The sequence below is a fragment of the Bubalus kerabau genome, chromosome 4 (genome assembly GCF_029407905.1).
Source record: "Bubalus kerabau isolate K-KA32 ecotype Philippines breed swamp buffalo chromosome 4, PCC_UOA_SB_1v2, whole genome shotgun sequence".
Lineage (NCBI taxonomy): Eukaryota > Metazoa > Chordata > Mammalia > Artiodactyla > Bovidae > Bubalus > Bubalus kerabau.
In genome coordinates this window covers 75,040,369-75,057,930 of record NC_073627.1, presented here as the reverse complement: position 1 = coordinate 75,057,930, position 17,562 = coordinate 75,040,369, and the positions used below count along the sequence as shown (strand labels likewise).

Below are 17,562 nucleotides of genomic sequence, written 5' to 3'. Positions count from 1 at the left end.
AATTGAAATGCCCTCAACACCACAGATAATCATTAATATTTTGGTGTGTTTCTTTTCAGCCATTTTTCTGTTATGTATGTATCTGCATATCTTCTAAACAGAAGAAGGTTGTATAAGAATATACCATAATTTTTTACATGCTGCTGCTGCTGCTGCTAAGCCGCTTCAGTCGTGTCCAACTCTGTGCGACCCCATAGACGGCAGCCCACCAGGCTCCCCCGTCCCTGGGATTCTCCAGGCAAGAACACTGGAGTGGGTTGCCATTTCCTTCTCCAGTGCATGAAAGGGAAAAGTGAAAGTGAAGTCGCTCAGTCGTGTCTGACTCTCAGTGACCCCATGGACTGCAGCCCACCAGGCTCCTCCACCCATGGGATTTGCCAGACGAGAGTACTGGAGTGGGCTGCCACTGCCTTCTCTAAATTAGTTACCTAGTCCCCTGCGATTGAACATGTGTGTTGACAGCTGTGTCTAGCTCAGGTCCTCACTTCATACCTGCTGATGTTGCCAGTTTGTAAATAGATACAGGGATGGTAAATGAAAGAAAAGTATTTTGAAATGCAGTTTTTAAAAAAAATCAGAGTTAGGTTTTGTAATACTACATAACCCAGTTTATTTTTATCTTAGGTAATTTTTTATTAGAAAATTAATAGTAACAGATTGTAAACTATTGTAAAGAAGAAAATAATATTTACATTCATAAATAACCATGAAAAATATTTTGGTACATTTACATTTAGTATTTCTATGTATGTGTACTTTGAAAATGATTAGAATAAGTCATACCTGGTTTTGTAACCTGCTTTTCTTCACTGACATTTTACAGTGTCATTTAGTGCTCTTTGAAAACATGGTTTTTTTAAACGGCTCCTTCCTTTTTCTTCAAATGTCTATACCATAATCATATTTAACAATTATTACCGTAGGAGACATTTAAAGTCTTCCTAGCTTTGCCCTGTTAAACAGTACTGACACAGACAGCCTTGTTCTTAACCTTTTGTCCTAAAAATAATATTGCCAACTTCTCCCAAACAGCTGAATCTATGCACATCACTGGCCTTGAGCACGCGCTGCCACCCCCACTGCGGCCTGCCCTCTGTGCGTACTCTATCTTTTTAGTCAGTGAAAAACCTCCATTTTGCTTATCTGGAGGGGAGAAAGCACTATTTTAGTTTTGTCTATGTTTAAACTTCTCTGATTACTAATGAGACCAGCCTTACATGTTTATTAATCATTCATACTTCAGCTTTTGGTATTTGTTCCTTTACCCATTTTTCTGTTGTGTATTCATGTTTTCTGCTTGACTTGTATATTAATTCTTTATGGAATGAGCTCATTAACCCTTTCTGCTATATATTTGCGATTTATTTCACTTTTATTTAAATGTAGATAAGTGCACCACTTTATTCTTGTGTGACTGCCTCCATCCCTTAGACTTCTTCATTCAGATGTTTTCTTTTACATTTAGCCATAAAGCATTGAGTTTGTAAGGTGAAGATCTAATTTGGTCTTATTTTCCAAATAACCAGTTTTCCCTTTCTTAAGATTTAAAATTATTTCTCGCATATGAAGTTATTATGTTTTTTGGTTCTATTTCCTATCCTTGGACCACAATTATGATTATCATATAATTTCACAATATTTGATGAGAGGGCCCATTCACTAATATTTATTTTTAAAATGTTCTTAACCATCCTCATCTGTTTTTTCAGGTGAGCATGAAAATAGTGTTGTTGACATACCACTCCCACTGAGAAAAAAGAGGGGAAAAAAATATATGATTGAAGTTAAACCTAGACATTAATTTGTGAAGAACTGTCACTGTCATATTATTTATTCTTATCTAAGAATGTGTTGTATGCCTCTCCATTTCTTGTCTTTTTTATACCTGTCAGTGAAATGAGTAACATTTTTAGTTTTTTGTGTATTTTATATATTTTTCTTGTTAGATATTTTTATTTTAATCCTCATTTTTCTTGCTCTCATGAATAGAGGCCTTTTTTCTATTAAGTTGTCCAACTGCTTATTGATACACGGGAAAGTTTTAGTATCTTTGTTGGTCTGTTTAGTCCCCAGCAATCTGATTGATTATTTCTGAGACAATTTGAATTTACCCCTTGGTTTTCTTGGTATAGCATAATATGCAAATGATATTTTTGTGGCCCTCCTTCCCAGTTTGTGTCTTAATTCTCTTTCATGTCCTATTGTAATGACTAGGACTTTTAGAAAAACATTAAATTGCAACAAGAGAAAAGGTTGTATTGGGGATGGTGGGCTCTGTTGCCCAGTTTCTGATTTAATTTAGATGCTGCTAGTATTTCCTCATAGTTCAATAGGTAAAGAATCTGCCTGCAGTGCAGGACACCCAGGTTCGATTCCTGGGTCAGGAAAATCCCCCGGAGAAGGCAATGGAAGCCCACTCCAGTATTCTTGGCTGGGAAATCCCATGGACAGAGGAACCTGGCAGGCTACAGTCCCATGGGGTCGCAAGAGTTGGATACGACTTAGTGACTAAACCACCACGACCACTAGCATTTTATCATCTTATTAATGTTACCAGTTACTATTTTTCCAACATATTATTGTGGAAAATTTTAAACGTACAGCAGAGCTGAAAGAATTTTACAGTTATCACCTAGATTCGACCATTGTTTTTTTTTTTTTTAAATTTTATTTTATTTTTAAACTTTACATAACTGTATTGTTTTCTTATACATCTCTTAGCAGATTGTTTTTCACTATTGATAGTAGTCTTTGTTGTATTGCAGAAATATTTATCTGTACTGAGTGTTCCAAGATTTTAAAAAAATAAGCACTGCTAAATTAGTTGCTGAAGATAGAGATGAATATAGCAGTCCCTTAGCTCCATTTGTTATCATGAAGTAGCCAATCTAAAAAGTCAGTAAAGCTTTGAAATAGGGATTTAGTATGAAAACTGTTCAAATGGAGGACAATGTTGAGCATCAAAAGAAGGGTTGCAGCCAATTTGGATTACAGAAGGAAAAAGAACTGAAGTTAGAATTTTTCTGTATTTCAGGAGAATGCCTCATTCACGTGTTTACTTTCAGAAATCAGAAATAGCTGCTTATTTCAGTTGGCCTGCAGGTGTAGTTCTATACTGAAATGGTGTCCATTAAGCTATGAGTTGAATCACAGTATCTCTTAAGACCATCCCATTCTTTTTGTACTGATTCTGTTTACCCAGAGTATTTGTTTTGTAGGGCTGACATAAAAGATTTCCACAAACTTGGTGGCTTAGAACAACAGAAGTGTATTTCTCACAGTTCTGGAAGCCACAATCTGAAACCAGGCTGTCAGCAGAGTGGGTTCCTTTGGGAGGTTCTGAGGGTAGAAACCCTTCCACACTTCTAGCGTTGGTCAGCCGTCAGAGGTCCTTGGCATTCCTGAACTTGCAGACCCATCACTCTGCTTTCATTTCTGCATTGTCTTCTCTGTATGTGTTCTTTTCTTTCTCTTATGAGGACACTCATTGGATTTAGGGCATAGTGTGACCTCATCGCAATCCTTCCCGTAATTACATCCGCAGAGACCCAATTTTATATACAGTCACTTCCTGAGGTTCCAGGTGGACGTGAATTTTCAGGTGACGCTCTTCACCCCCACTGCACCCAGCAACTTCCTTAGCAAGCAGGAATGGAAAAGAGCGTGGGCCTGGAGGTCAGGAAGCTTGGTTCTAATCCTAGCCAGCTCTGTAACTTTGGGGAGCTTATTATCTGTAAGCTTATCATTGTCCCCATCTTTCCAAGTCCCTGATTGTCCTAAAGTTCACAGTAAATGACGAGCAGTTGTATGCATGGCTGACTTCCAGCTCTGCTTCTCCTGTTTCTCTCTGATTCCTGGTTGTTTCTCAGGGATATTTTAAGGTATGATTAGTATCAGAGGAGCTTTGAGATCTTTGGATAAAATACAGGGTGTCACTTTCTTGGTTTTTAACTGAACTGAGGATGTCGTTAGGCTTTTATGGATTAACCAAAGAGAGGTGCTGTACTTGGAGAAAGTGTTCCCATTTCTGTCATCTCTTGCTTCCCTCTGTTATTTAAAACAACCACCACCACTCCCCCCACCAAAAAAAAAGAAATATTTTAGTTATTTTGTTGTTGCTGAAGATCATTTAACACACAGATGCTCTCAAAGTGGATATGGGACAACTAGGTTCCAAACTATTTCAGTTTAATGGTATTCTTTCCTGCCCTCCACTCAGTAATTATACTTAGTGATAAAGAAATACACACTGGATTGTAGATAGTGAGCAGTGTCTAACAATCCTGAAACGTTATTTTTTTAATTACTAAGGTGATGAGGTTTAAATCTCTCTTCAAGGGAGATAGTTCATTTAAAAACACAGGGTGGAGGGGCGGGGCGGGAATAAGTTCATTTACATGGCATTATCCTGGCAGATCAGACAGTAAAGAATCTGCCTGCAATGCAAGAGACTTGGGTTCGATCCCTGGGTCGGGAAGATAACCTGGAGAAGGAAATGGCAACTCACTCCAGTATTCTTGCCTGGGAATTCCATGGACAGTGAAGCCTGGCTGGGTACACTCCATGGGGTGGGACACACGCACGCACGCACGCGCGCGCGCGCACACACACACACACACACACACACCCCTCTTGCTTAGAGAGCCAGTTCCGGTCTTTTCTATGTGCTCCCTGAGACACAATGGGAGGAACTTTCCGGTTGTTATTTTTATAGACTTAGGTGCTACTGAAATGAAGGTGCTTCAAGGACATTTCCATTTGTTACCAGCTTATGGTGTCTCATCTCATGTAAATGATTTTGCCACTTTTCATTTTAATTCTTTGCTGCCATTGTCTTGCAAAGTGATCATTTGGTTTCTCTCTGAAGATATTCACTGATCATTCGGCTGACAATGTCCTTTGTCTGTAAAGTGTAGTGCCCTTAGGATTTATTTTATTGCTTTTATATTACTACCTGTAGATTTCTGTTTACATGTCTTTCCCTTTTTAGTCTTATAAAATGTCTAGGGCTATAAACATTCCTATATGGGACAGAAGTGTATTTCAGAAACAGGTCCCTTTCAGAGTCTTAAAGCCAAGTTCTCCCACAATTTATCCACCTGGTAACAGTAGAAATATCTAATCCTTTAACATAATTTAAGGATGAAATTCCAGAAGGTGAATAATAGATAGTATGTACTATTCCTAAGGCTATCTTCATTAGGTGGAAGGGAGGAAGTGGTGCCTAAACCCAGGAAGTGAGGGTGTCTTGAATTTTTATTACCATCCCAGTGTCTCTTGAATTTTATCTTTCCTTGTATTCCCATGCCTTAGCCTACTTCAGATCCTCTCCTCAGCTTTTACCACAGCTGCATAACTAACTTTTACCTCTAGTATCACCAGAGATAGTGCCGTACAAAATGTGTTTGATCATATAATACCCTTGCTTAAAAACCTTTGTCCAGTTGCCTGAAGTTAAGTGCAAACTCGATTATACTCTTTAAAATATAGACCAAATATTTTTCTTCAGTTTGATCCCCAGTCACCCATCTCAGGCTTCCCTGGTGGCTTAGAGGGTAAAGCATCCGTCTGCAATGTGGGACACCCAGGTTCAATCCCTGAGTTGGGAAGATCCCCTGGAGAAGGAAATAGCACCCCACTCCAGTACTCTTTCCTGGAAAATCCCATGGACGGAGGAGCCTGGGAGGCTGCAGTCCATGGGGGTCACAAAGAGTCGGACACGACTGAGCGACTTCACTTCACTTCACGCATCTCATGTACGTTTCATCCACACTGAACTCCTCATTCTCAGAACATTTTAAGCTCTTTTGTAACTCCCTTCCTTTTATATGTTGCTTCCTTTGCCTCATGCTATTTTACTTTATCCACCCTCCACGCTCTGCCTTCAAGAAACCTGCACAAATGTTGATTCTTCTCTGTTCCCATATACTACATTCATTCCACGAATACCGTGCATCTTACAGTGAACTCTAGAGTGTGTTTTGTAACATACATATATCCCCAGTGATTACATTAGGAGGCTCTGCATGGTTTATCTTTGCTACCATTTTGCCAATTGCTTGGTATAAACTAGGTCTCAGTCAACATTTTGAGTTGACTAAATGATTAATTACATCTAAAATCAGTCATTAGACTTATTTCTCAACTTTACTGATAGTCTATTGGTTATGTATAGTTCAAAAATAAACACTACTAACATAATTGTATTCAGCTATGTCTTAGTATAAAACCTCTGAATGAAGCAAGGGAAAACAGTGCATTGTACAATACGGTAAGACTCCAACTGCCTTTCTCCTGAAAGAAGTATTGTCGGTTTCACTAAAGGCCTTAACTGAAACCAGTGTTTTCTGTTTTCCCCTTTGTTTCTTTCTTACATTAATTTATTCCTTCACATATACATTTATTCAGCCATCTTTTGATCAGACAGTTGCTTACTGAGTGTCTGTTACAGGCCAGGCAGGTTCTCTGGACTTACATAGCTCCTCTTACAGGTAACTAGATAGAAACTATAGTTACTAATTTCTTCGATACTTCCTTTTTTCTGACAGTTGCCATGTCCCCTTCACAAAATACCTGTGAAAAAGACATAGAGTTTTTAGTTAACAGTAAACTCAGATGAGCCAATAATGTAATACAGTCCTGGACTGACGATATAATTTACTGTCTAAATGGGATAATTTAGGGGAATGAGAGTGCATGCTAAGTCACTTCAGTCATGTCCAGCTCTTTGCGACCCCATGGACCATAGCCCACCAGGCTCCTCTGTCCATGGTATTCTCCAAGCAAGAATACTGGAGTGGGTTTCCATGCCCTCCTCCAGGGGATCTTCCCAACCCAGGGATCAAACCTGTGTCTCTTAGGTCTCCTGCATTGGCAGGTGGGTTCTTTACCACTAGCACCACCTGGGAATGAGGGCCCAGGGGTTGTTAATAATCCAGGATAAAAGCACTATTTCAGGCAAACCCTAAATATAATCCTTATAGGCTAATCAGATTGCATTACTAGCTGCTTTTTGTTGTCTGAGCACATCTTAGGTTTTTATGTTTGTTTTTATTGATAACTTTGCCCTTTCCTCTCCAATGCTGGAAGCCTGTGCATCCCTCAGAAGAGATCCAAAGCAGTAAGCTTTCCCAGAGCAGTATAGTCCATAGAGATCTCTCTCTAACCTGGATTTATTTAACATATCATTTATATATTTAATTAGCAGCTAGACATATTCTGACTTGTCACTGTTTTACTGTTTTGACTGTTCTTTTGACTCCTTTTGTTTTAACTTCATATCTGATGTCCTCAACTGAACTGTGTACTGTTAAGATCAGGGTCATTTTTGAACTTACATCTACCCCTCAAACACATACTCAGGCTCATGTAATACATACTGGGTGAACATTTTATTTCCTGACCTGCCTTTGTCTTTCCTGAAAATTCTTTCACTTTGCATCAATATTGTGTAGCTGTCTGCCCCCTACCACCACCAAGAAGAAAGCTTTAAGAGCTTTGTAATTCTTTGCAAAAAAATTTTAACTATTACATTTTAAATTTAAATATTTACCGTGAGGTATTTTAAAATATATTACTTTATCAGTTTACCTTATACTGTATATATTTAATTAATATATTGTAAACATTGAAACATTACAGAAAGATGAAAGTAGTAATCACAGTCCAGTGTACACACCTGCAGCTGTATTAGCACATTTTAAAGAAAATTGATATTTCTGATAGGCCTACATTTCTTATAATAAGTCTTTAGCAGAAAAGAAAGGATTAATTGCCAAGCTTAGAGATTTAGAACTACAGTTAGTACATTATATTCTTGAACCTTTTATTTGGAAGGTTTGATTTGGAAGGTTACCAATTTGTTTTTATTCTGACTATACTTTATATAGTTAAATACTAAGTACAAATTAAATAAGATTTTTACAAAAATTTTTAACACATTAATCATATATGCCTGGGTAGCTCAAACAGTAAAGAATCTGCCTGCAATGTTGGAGACCTGGGTTCGATCCTTGGGTTGGGAAGATCCCCTGGGAAAGGGTATAGCAACCCACTCCAGTATTCTTGCCTGGAGAATTTGATGGACAGAGAATCCTGGTGGGCTCCAGTTCATGGAGTCAAAAGGAGTCAGATACGACTGAGCAGCTAACACAACAATCATAAATGCCACAACTGCAACGTCTTATTTGTGGTTTTGTTCTGTTGCCAAGTGGTGTCCAACTCTCTGTTACCCCGTGGACTGTGGCACGCCAGGCTTCCCTGTCCTTCATTATCTCCCTGAGTTTGCTCAGACTCATGTCCATTGAGTCAGTGATGCCATCCAGCCACCTCATCTTCTGTTGTCCTCTTCTCTTCTTGCCCTCAAACTTTCCCAGCATCAGGATCTTTTCCAATGAGTCAGCTCTTTGCATCAGGTGACCAAAGTATTGGAGCTTCACTTCAGCATCAGTCCTTCCAATGAATATTCAGGGTTGATTTCCTTTAGGAAATGACTGGTTTGATCTCCTTGCTGTCCAAGGGACTCTCAAGAGTCTTCTCCAGCACCACAATTTGAAAACATCAGTTCTTTGGCACTCAGCCTACTTTACGGTCCAACTCTTATATCTGTACATGACTACTGGAAAAACCATAGCTTTGACTAGACAGAAGTTTGACAGCAAAATGATGTCTGGTTTTTAATATGCTGTCTGCATTTGTCATCGCTCTTCTTCCAAGGAGCAGGCATTTTTCAATTTCCTGGTCTGCAGTGATTTTGGAGCCCAAGAAAATAAAATCTCTGTTTCCACTTTTCCCCATCTGTTTGCCATGAAGTGATGGGACTGGATGCCATGATCTTAGGTTTTTGAATGTTGAGTTTTAAGCCAGCTTTTTCACCTTCATCAAGAGGCTCTTTAGTTCCTATTCTCTTTCTGCCATTAGGGTGGTCATCTGCATATCTGAGGTTATTGATGTTTCTCCCGGCAGTCTTGACTCTGTCTTGTGAATCATCCAGCCTGGCATTTCACGTGATGTACTCTGCATATAAGTTAAATAAGCAGGGTGACAAAATATAGCCTTGATGTACTCCTTTCCCAATTTTGAACCAGTCTCTCATTCCATGTCTGGTTCTAACTGTTGCTTATTGTCTTGCATAGAGGTTTCCCAGGAGGCAGGTTAGGTGATCTGGTATTCCCATCTCTAAGATTTTTCCACAGTTTGTTGTGATCCACACAGTCAAAGGCTTTAGTGTAGTCAATGAAGCAGATGTTTTTCTGGAATTCTCTTTTTTTTTTATGATCCAGCGGATGTTGGCAATTTTGATCTCTGGTTCCTTTGCCTTTTCTAAATCCAGCTTGTATATCTGGAAGTTCATGGTTGACGTACTGCTGAAGCCTAACTTGAAGGATTTTGAGCATTACCTTGCTAGCATGTAAAATTAGTGCAGTTGTGCGGTAGTTTGAACATTCTTTGGGATTGGAATGAAAACTGACCTTTTCCAGTCCTGTGGCCACTGCTGAGTTTTCCAGATTTGCTGGCTTATTGAGTGCAGCACTTTCACAGCATCATCTTTTAGAATTTGAAATAGCTCAGCTGAAATTCCATCACCTCCAACTAGCTTTGTTCCTAATAAGGCTTCCTAAGGCCCACTTGACTTCCCACTCCAGGATTCTGGCTCTAGGTGAGTGAACGCACCATCTGGTTATCTGGGTCATGAAGACCTTTTTTGTACAGCTCCTTTGTGTATTCTTGCCACCTCTTCTTAATCTCTTCTGCTTCTGCTAGGTTCTTGCCATTTCTATCCTTTATTGTGCACATCTTTGCACAAAATGTTCCCTTGCTGCTAAGTCACTTCAGTCGTGTCCGACTCTGTGCGACCCCATAGACGGCAGCCCACTAGGCTCTGTCCCTGGGATTCTCCAGGCAAGGATACTGGAGTGGGTTGCCATTTCCTTCTCCATTGCATGAAAGTGAAAAGTGAAAGTAAAGTCCCTCAATCGTGCCTGACTCTTAGTGACCCTATGGACTGCAGCCCACCCGGCTCCTCCATCCATGGGATCTTCCAGGCAAGAGTACTGGAGTGGGTTGCCATTGCCTTCTCCAAATGTTCCCTTAGTATCTCCAGTTTTCTTGAGATCTCTAGTCTTTCCCATTCTGTTGTTTTCCTCTATTTCTCTGCATTGTTCACTTAAGAGGCTTTCTTATCACTCCTTGATATTCTTTGGAACTCTGCTTCTTTTCTCAGTTATTTGTAAGTCCTCCTCAGACAACCACTTTGCCTTCTTGTGTTTCTTTTTCTTGGGGATGGTTTTGAACACCACCTCCTGTACAGTGGTATGAACCTCCATCCATAGTTCTTCAGGCACTTTGTCTACCAAATTTAATCCCTTGAATCTATTCATCACCTCCACTGTATAATCATAAGAGATTTGATTTAGGTTATACCTGAATAGCCTAGTGGTTTTCCCTTCTTTCTTTAATTTGAGCCTGAATTTTGCAATAAGGAGCTGATGGATCTGAGCCACAGTCAGCTCTGGGTCTTGTTTTTGCTGACTGTATAGAGCTTCTTCATCTTTGACTGCAAAGAATATAATCAGTCTGATTTTGATATTGACCATCTGCTGATGTCCATGTGAAGAGCTGTCTCTTGTGTTGTTAGATTAGAAGAGGGTGTTTGATGTGACCAGTGTGTTCTCTTGGCAAAACTGTTAGTCTTGGCCCTGCTTTGTGTTGTACTCCAAGGCCAAACTTGTGTGTCATTTCAGGTATCTTGACCTCCTACTTTTGCATTCCAGTCCCCTATGATGAAAAGGACATCTTTTTTCGGTGTTAGTTCCAGAAGGTCTTGTACATCTTCATAGAACTGTTCTACTTCAGCCTTTTCCGCATTCGTGATTGGGGCTAGACTTGGATTACTGTGATGTTGGATAGTTGCCTTGGAAATGAACAGAGATCATTCTGTCGTTTTTGAGATGGCACACAAGTACTGCATTTCGGACTTTTTTGTTGACTGTGAGGGCTACTCCATTTCTTTGAAGGGATTCGTGCCCACAGTAGTAAATATAATGGTCATCTAAGTTAAATTCCCGCATTCCCATCCGTTTTAGTTCACTGATTCCTAAGATGTCAATGTTTACTCTTACCATCTCCTGTTTGACCACATCCAATTTACTCTGATTCGTGGACCTAACATTCCAGGTTCCTATGCAGTAGTGTTGTTTATAGCATTGGACTTTGCTTTCACCCCATACACATCCACAAAAGGGCATCATTTCCACTTTGGCTCATCTCATCATCCTTTCTGGAGCTGTCGCTCCACTCTTCCCCAGTAGTATGTTGGACACCTACCACCTGGTGGGTCTCAGCTTTCAGTGTCATATCTGTCTTTTCACACTGTTCATGGGGTTATCGAGGCAAGAATACTGAAGTGGCTTGCCATTCTTTTCTCCAGTGGACCACGTTTTGTCAGGCCCTGACTACCAGGGACATGCCCCTCAGCCACTCCACGTAGCAGGACGACATGTCCGGTGCCCTCCGCAAAGCCCATTTCTGACTTGTCACCTCCTCAGGCCCTGTCGTGCTAGGAAAAAGTCTAGGTTCTTATTTAGCTTCCAGAAATACTGTGGTTTTATTCTGTTAGTCACTAGAATGGCAGTCACAATCCTAGTATTTTCTAGATGATTCAAATCCACTTTTCAAAACGAGTTATTTAGGGAGTTAGATTAATAAGCTACTTGTTAATTGTTTAAATGTTTTCCTAATGTTCTTTTATTTTAAAATAATGTATTTTCATTTTAGAAATTCAATAGAGAAGTAAATATGTAGAGCAGAAAGTGAAAATCCATCTTAATTACTACCAATGTTTCCCTGTCTTCTACCCCAGCCCCCACTCACCCAACCCCAGGAGTCTTGCTCCCAAGACATAATCATCATTTGTAACAGTTTAATATGTACCCTTTAAAACTGTGTTGTGATAACTCTACATATACCCTTGATGGTCAGCAGTTCATTTACAGTGATAGCCATTTCTTTAGGAGGCCCCTGCACTGGGCTGGTGGTGACTCTGTCCATCATTATTGAGGAGGACAGCTCATCATTGAGGAGTGCAGATGAGGGTGAGTCAGACTTGGACCTGGTCTCAGGTGGCTCTTGGTGTAGCACGGGAGAGAGGTTTACAGTGATAACTATAATACAGGATGAAAAAGGTCTGAGAGAGGAACAGGTGAAGTGCTGGATTCACAGGATGAGGAATTACCTTTGACTGGCCAAGAGGTGACAGTGGAGCTGGTGAAAGACAAGATGGTTTGGAGGCAGGGAGGCAAAGAGCACGTAAACGGACAGTAGAAAGGCGCAGAGATGCAGGGGTTGACAAGGCCGTTCCATTTCCCCAGACTAGCATGCATATACGAGAGCAGCAGTAGATAAAGCTGCAGAGGCAGTTTGGGGGAGAAGGGGACTCTGAACACCTCTAAAATAAATCTTTAAAAATTTTTTAATAGAATAGCAGCATGACTGGAGATATACATTAGGTATATTAATCAGACATTAGATGGAGTAGAGTGTCAGTCACAGGCTTTGCAATAATTTGGAAGAGTTAGCACAATAAGGTATAGCAGCCATTGAGCTGTTGCCGAAATGGGACCTCTAGGTCTTAGCAGCTACCACATTCCATCAAATCTAGGAAGGCTTTGATTGTATGACACACCTTTATTTTATATACTGGCATGGGGTGGGGGGGATGCTGCCAGTTAATTTTCAGACACAATGAATTATAAGATGTATCCTAATTTTAGAATCATAATAATGAAGAAATATGTATCATAAAATGAGTGAAATAGAGTAAATTATGAGGGCACAGGGAAAGGATATGCAGGTGAGACAGGGTACTCAGCGCTGGTGCACTGGGATGACCCTGAGGGATGCGATGGGGAGGGAGGTGGGAGGGGGGTTCAGGATGGGGGACACATGTACACCCATGGCTGATTCATGTCAATGTATGGCAAAAACCACCACAATATTGTGAAGTAATTAGCCTCCAATTAAAATAAATAAATTTTTTTAAAAAAAGAAAAGATATGCAGGAAAGAAAGGAGACATGAGAAAATGAAACAGGGCAGGATGATGAGATCAGAGACACAAGTGGAGAAGTAGACCTTGAAGAGGAGACTGCATCTGCCTCTTCCATGAGATGCAGAGGTCAACGAGCAGTGACTCAGAGACATACAGAAGTTGAGAAGCTAAAAACATTAAACAAATCCTAGTAATCTCCATTTTGGTAAAAGAGGAGGCAAAGTGAAAGTGAAGTCGCTCAGTCGTGTCCGACTCTTCGCGACCCCATGGACTGCAGCCCACCAGGCTCCTCCACCCATGAGATTTTCCAGGCAAGAGCACTGGAGTGGGTGCCCAGGGCATCTGCAAAAAGAATGACAGTGGTAAGTCTAAGGGCTTGGGATTAAGCGTGGAAAGGTTTCAGGAAAGAGGGGCATGAAAAACAGAGGGTTATAGACAGTTGGCTAGAAGAACAAAAAGCATTCCCATCAGAAACAAAGGGCCTAGTTAAGGCCGAGAAACACAAGGTTATAAAGAAATCACTTGGCCCTATTTTATAACTTTGCCCAGGAACTCTTGGTACCCTGATTGAAGGATGGAAGAAAACAAGTGGAAGGTGCTTTCTGCAGGGTGGGAGATTGGCAGGACAGGTATGGTGGAAGGACACAGAAGCTGAGTAACCAGAATTTCTCCTAAGAGATACTGTTATTTGTTTGTTTTTTTCTATTGAAGTATAGTTGAATTACAATGTTAACTACTACTGTACAACAAAGTGACTCAGTTATACACACACATACATATATATGCATCTACACACATTCTCTTTCATATCCTTCCTCATTATGGTTTATTACAGGATATTGAATACAGTGGCCTGTGCTGTACTAGGTCCTTGTTGTGTCTCCATTCTGTGTGTGCCAGTTGCATCTGCTAATCCCCAACTCCCACTCCTCCCCTCCTTCACCCCCTAACCCTTCAACCACTAGTCTATTCTCTGAGTCCCCTGATTCTGTTTCATAGACAGGTTTATTTGTGTCATATTTTAGATTCCACACTTAAGTGATATTGTATGCTATTTGTCTCTTTTTGACTTACTTCAGTTTGGCTTCCCTTGTGGCTCAGATGGTAAAGAGTCTGCCTGCAATGCAGGAGGCCCAGGTTCGATTCCTGGGTCAGGAAGATCCCCTGGAGAAGGAAATGGCAACCCACTCCAGCACTCTTGCCTAGAAAATCCCATGGATGGAGGAGCCTGGCAGACTACAGTCCACGGGGTCACAAACAGTCAGACACGACTGAGCGACTTCACTTTCACTTAGTATGATAATCTCTAGTTGTCCTCATGTTGATGCAAATGCCATTATTTTTGTTTTTTCTTATGACTGATTGTGAAATGTGTATATGTATCCTATCTTCTTTATCCACTTGTCTGTCGATGAACATTTAAGTTGCTTGTCTTTGCTATTGTAGATAGTGCTACTATGAACATAGAGCTGCATGTATCTTTTGAATTATCATCTGGATGTATGCCCAGGAGTGGGCTTCCTGAATCATATGGTATCTCCTAAGAGATACTGTTGGTTCAGCTTGCCATGGAATTCAGGGTGAGAAGCGAGATGAAGTCAGAAGAAGAGTGATAGATGAACAGGTTTTTTAAGTTGGGGAAGGGTTTTAAAGGATTCGAGATTAGTGTAAAGAAGAAGAAATTTGAAGAGGTGGGGTAGGTAAGTAGAAAGTTGACTAGGGAATTTCAGATTTTCAGATTTAGACATAGAGTTCTAAGTCATCTTGAGTCTTGAAATGTGCTATCTTTCTAAAACACAGCTGGGAGTGTATCTCTGTGGCTTGTAAAACCTCTATTTCAAGATGAAATCTTTATTACGTATGGAACATCACAAGGTGGCCCCATCCTACTCCTCCAGACTAGCATCTCTCATTTTTTCTTGTGAACCCTGTATTCTAACCACACTGAACTCTTCTCCATACCCAGAATCATTAAGACTTTAATCTACCTTTTTGCCTTTGCTCATGCTTTTTCCCTTCCATGAAAAGTTCTTTTTCCTTGCTTTGCAAACTCCTAGCTTGTCTTCGAGAGGTAACTCAGATGGCACTCCTCTGCCAAGTCTCACAGCAACACTGAGCACATTTTCCTCCGTGCTCCCACCTCCTGTGTTCAGACAGCCTATGGAATCTCTTTACAAGAGCAGCAATATGTGTCTCTTCAGTAGATTATGGGCTTCCCTGGTGGCTCAGATGGTAAAAAATCTGCCTGTTGTGCAGAAGACCCAGGTTCAGTTTCTGGGTCAGGAAGATCCCCTGGAGGTGGAAATGGCTACCACTCCAATATTCTTGCCAGGAGAATTTCATGCACAGAGGAGCCTGGCGGGTTACTAAGAGTTGGACACGACTGAGCAACTAACACTTTCACTTGAGCGACTAACACTTTCACTTCACTTTCAGTAGATTATAAACTCCTTGTGGTTTCTCATTCTCTTCTTGACCCACAGTGGGTGCATATAACATTAGATACTTAGTATCTGCTTTTGTTGTCTTTGTTGCTGGATTTTAAATGAATGCGCTGATCGTGTGCTTTTCAAACATTAATGTGCAGTCACATTACCTAGAGATCTAGTTAAAATTCAGATTCTCATTTAGTCTAAGGCAAGGTCTGGGATTCTGCTTTTCTAACAAGCCCCTGGGTAATGACTGTGCTGTTGGTTAATGGAAACTAATCCAGTGTCTTTGCCCAAATAAATAGCAGAGGTGGAGTTAAGATGAAGTCAATAGGAATGTGGAAGTGCATCAGTGACTTGGAAGAATCCTCAGTATGAACATGGAAGCTCTAAAAATGATAGCAGAAAATCATGTGGAAAGAGATGTGTAAATCCCGGACTGAAGCAGGAGACCGCTGTGTGGGGTGGTGGTTGCACAGCTGCATTGATGGAGTCATTTACATTGTAGAGAAGGAAGGGCTGTTAGCTGACGGCAGCCGCTGTGTCGGGGCTCCAGCGAAGGATGCTCTCCACACGGAGAGGGTGCAGGGCAGAGGAGCTGCACCGCAGAAGGAGGGCTCTCACGAGGTTAGGGGCCTCCCAACAGAAGGGCACGTCACCGGTGCAGACCGAGGATGGGGGAAGGGAGGCCCCAAGGAAGTGAGAGGAAAAGGATGTGACAAGGGATCACTTCCTGACCTTACGTTTCCAGGTTCAAAGCACAGAAATTCTGCTTTCCTTTTTGAAAACTCATAGGTGACAGAACAAGTAGTACTAATAAGCATTCTGTTTCCACATATAGGGTCACAGGTCTGATAATGCCAAGGATGGGTTCAATAAACCCAGTTTCTTTAAGTACTGTTGTACAGAAGTAATACATGCATTTTAGCATATGGAGAAAGGCAAAAATAAATCTTAAAATGTTTAAATTTCTTCCTACTTATCCCTTTCCCCACGATAAGGTAGTCAACCTTGATGTGTACCCTTCCAGTTTTATCCATGCAGATTTTTTATGAGGACATTTTATTAGAGGATAAGTATATCTATATTCTGATACTTAGTCACTTAAGTTTTTTTTTTAATTGGAGGATAATTGCTTTACAATGCTGTGTTGATTTCTGCCGTACAGCAACTCAAATCAGCCATAAGTATGCGTATGTCCCCTCCCCCCACCCTTTATCCATGCAGATTTAATTACACATATGCAGGAATTTTTTTTCTCTTTTAGATTTTTATTTTATATTGGAGTATAGCAGATTAACAGTGTTGTGATAGTTACAGGTGTACAGCAAAGGGACTCAGCCATATATGTATATATATGTATACACACACACATGCATCCATTCTCCCCCAGACTCCCTTCCTATCCAGGCTGCCACGTAACACTGAACAGAGTCCCCTGTGCTATACAGTAGGTCCTTGTTGATTATCCATTTTAAAAACAGCAGTGTGTAGATGTCCATCTCAAACTTCCTAACTATCCCTTCCCCCACTCTTTGCCCCTGGCAACCATAAGTTCATTCTCTAAGTTAGACAGGAATTTTAAAAATTTCTTAACAGTACTTTTACATGCACATTATTCTACAGATTGGGTTTTTTTTTTTTCCACTTAGGACCATGTCAAGAACATCTCCCCAGGCCAGTGAATAGTTTTTTCTAGTCCTTTTTAAATAGCTGTGTGTAAATACAGATGTCTCATAATTTGCTCTGTCATTCTCCTATTGATGGACAGTTGGGTAATCTCCGAGTTTTGCTACCACAAACAAGACACGAAAGAGTCCTGTCATCACCAGTGCCTCTGGAGCAGAAGTCTGTGATTTCAGTATCCAGTACATCTTTTATCGAAGCCGAGCAGTGGCTAAACCTGTCCTATCCAATATAGTAGCCACCAGTCACATGTAACTGTTTAAATTTACTAAAATCAAAAATCCACTTCCTCCATCACATCAGCGTCATTTCAGGTGCTCAGCAGCCACATGTGAGTAGTGGCTGCCCGGTTGGACAGACTGTTTCTATCCTCATAGGAAATTCCATCAGACAGCCTGGA

The 17,562-nt window shown here is 40.7% G+C and overlaps 1 protein-coding gene across 11 annotated transcripts in view; it reads left to right on the top strand.

The window, feature by feature from the left end:
- HMBOX1 (homeobox containing 1) overlaps positions 1-17,562 on the top strand; it is a 201,700-nt gene that overhangs the window by 169,097 nt on the left and 15,041 nt on the right. The window lies entirely within an intron of this gene.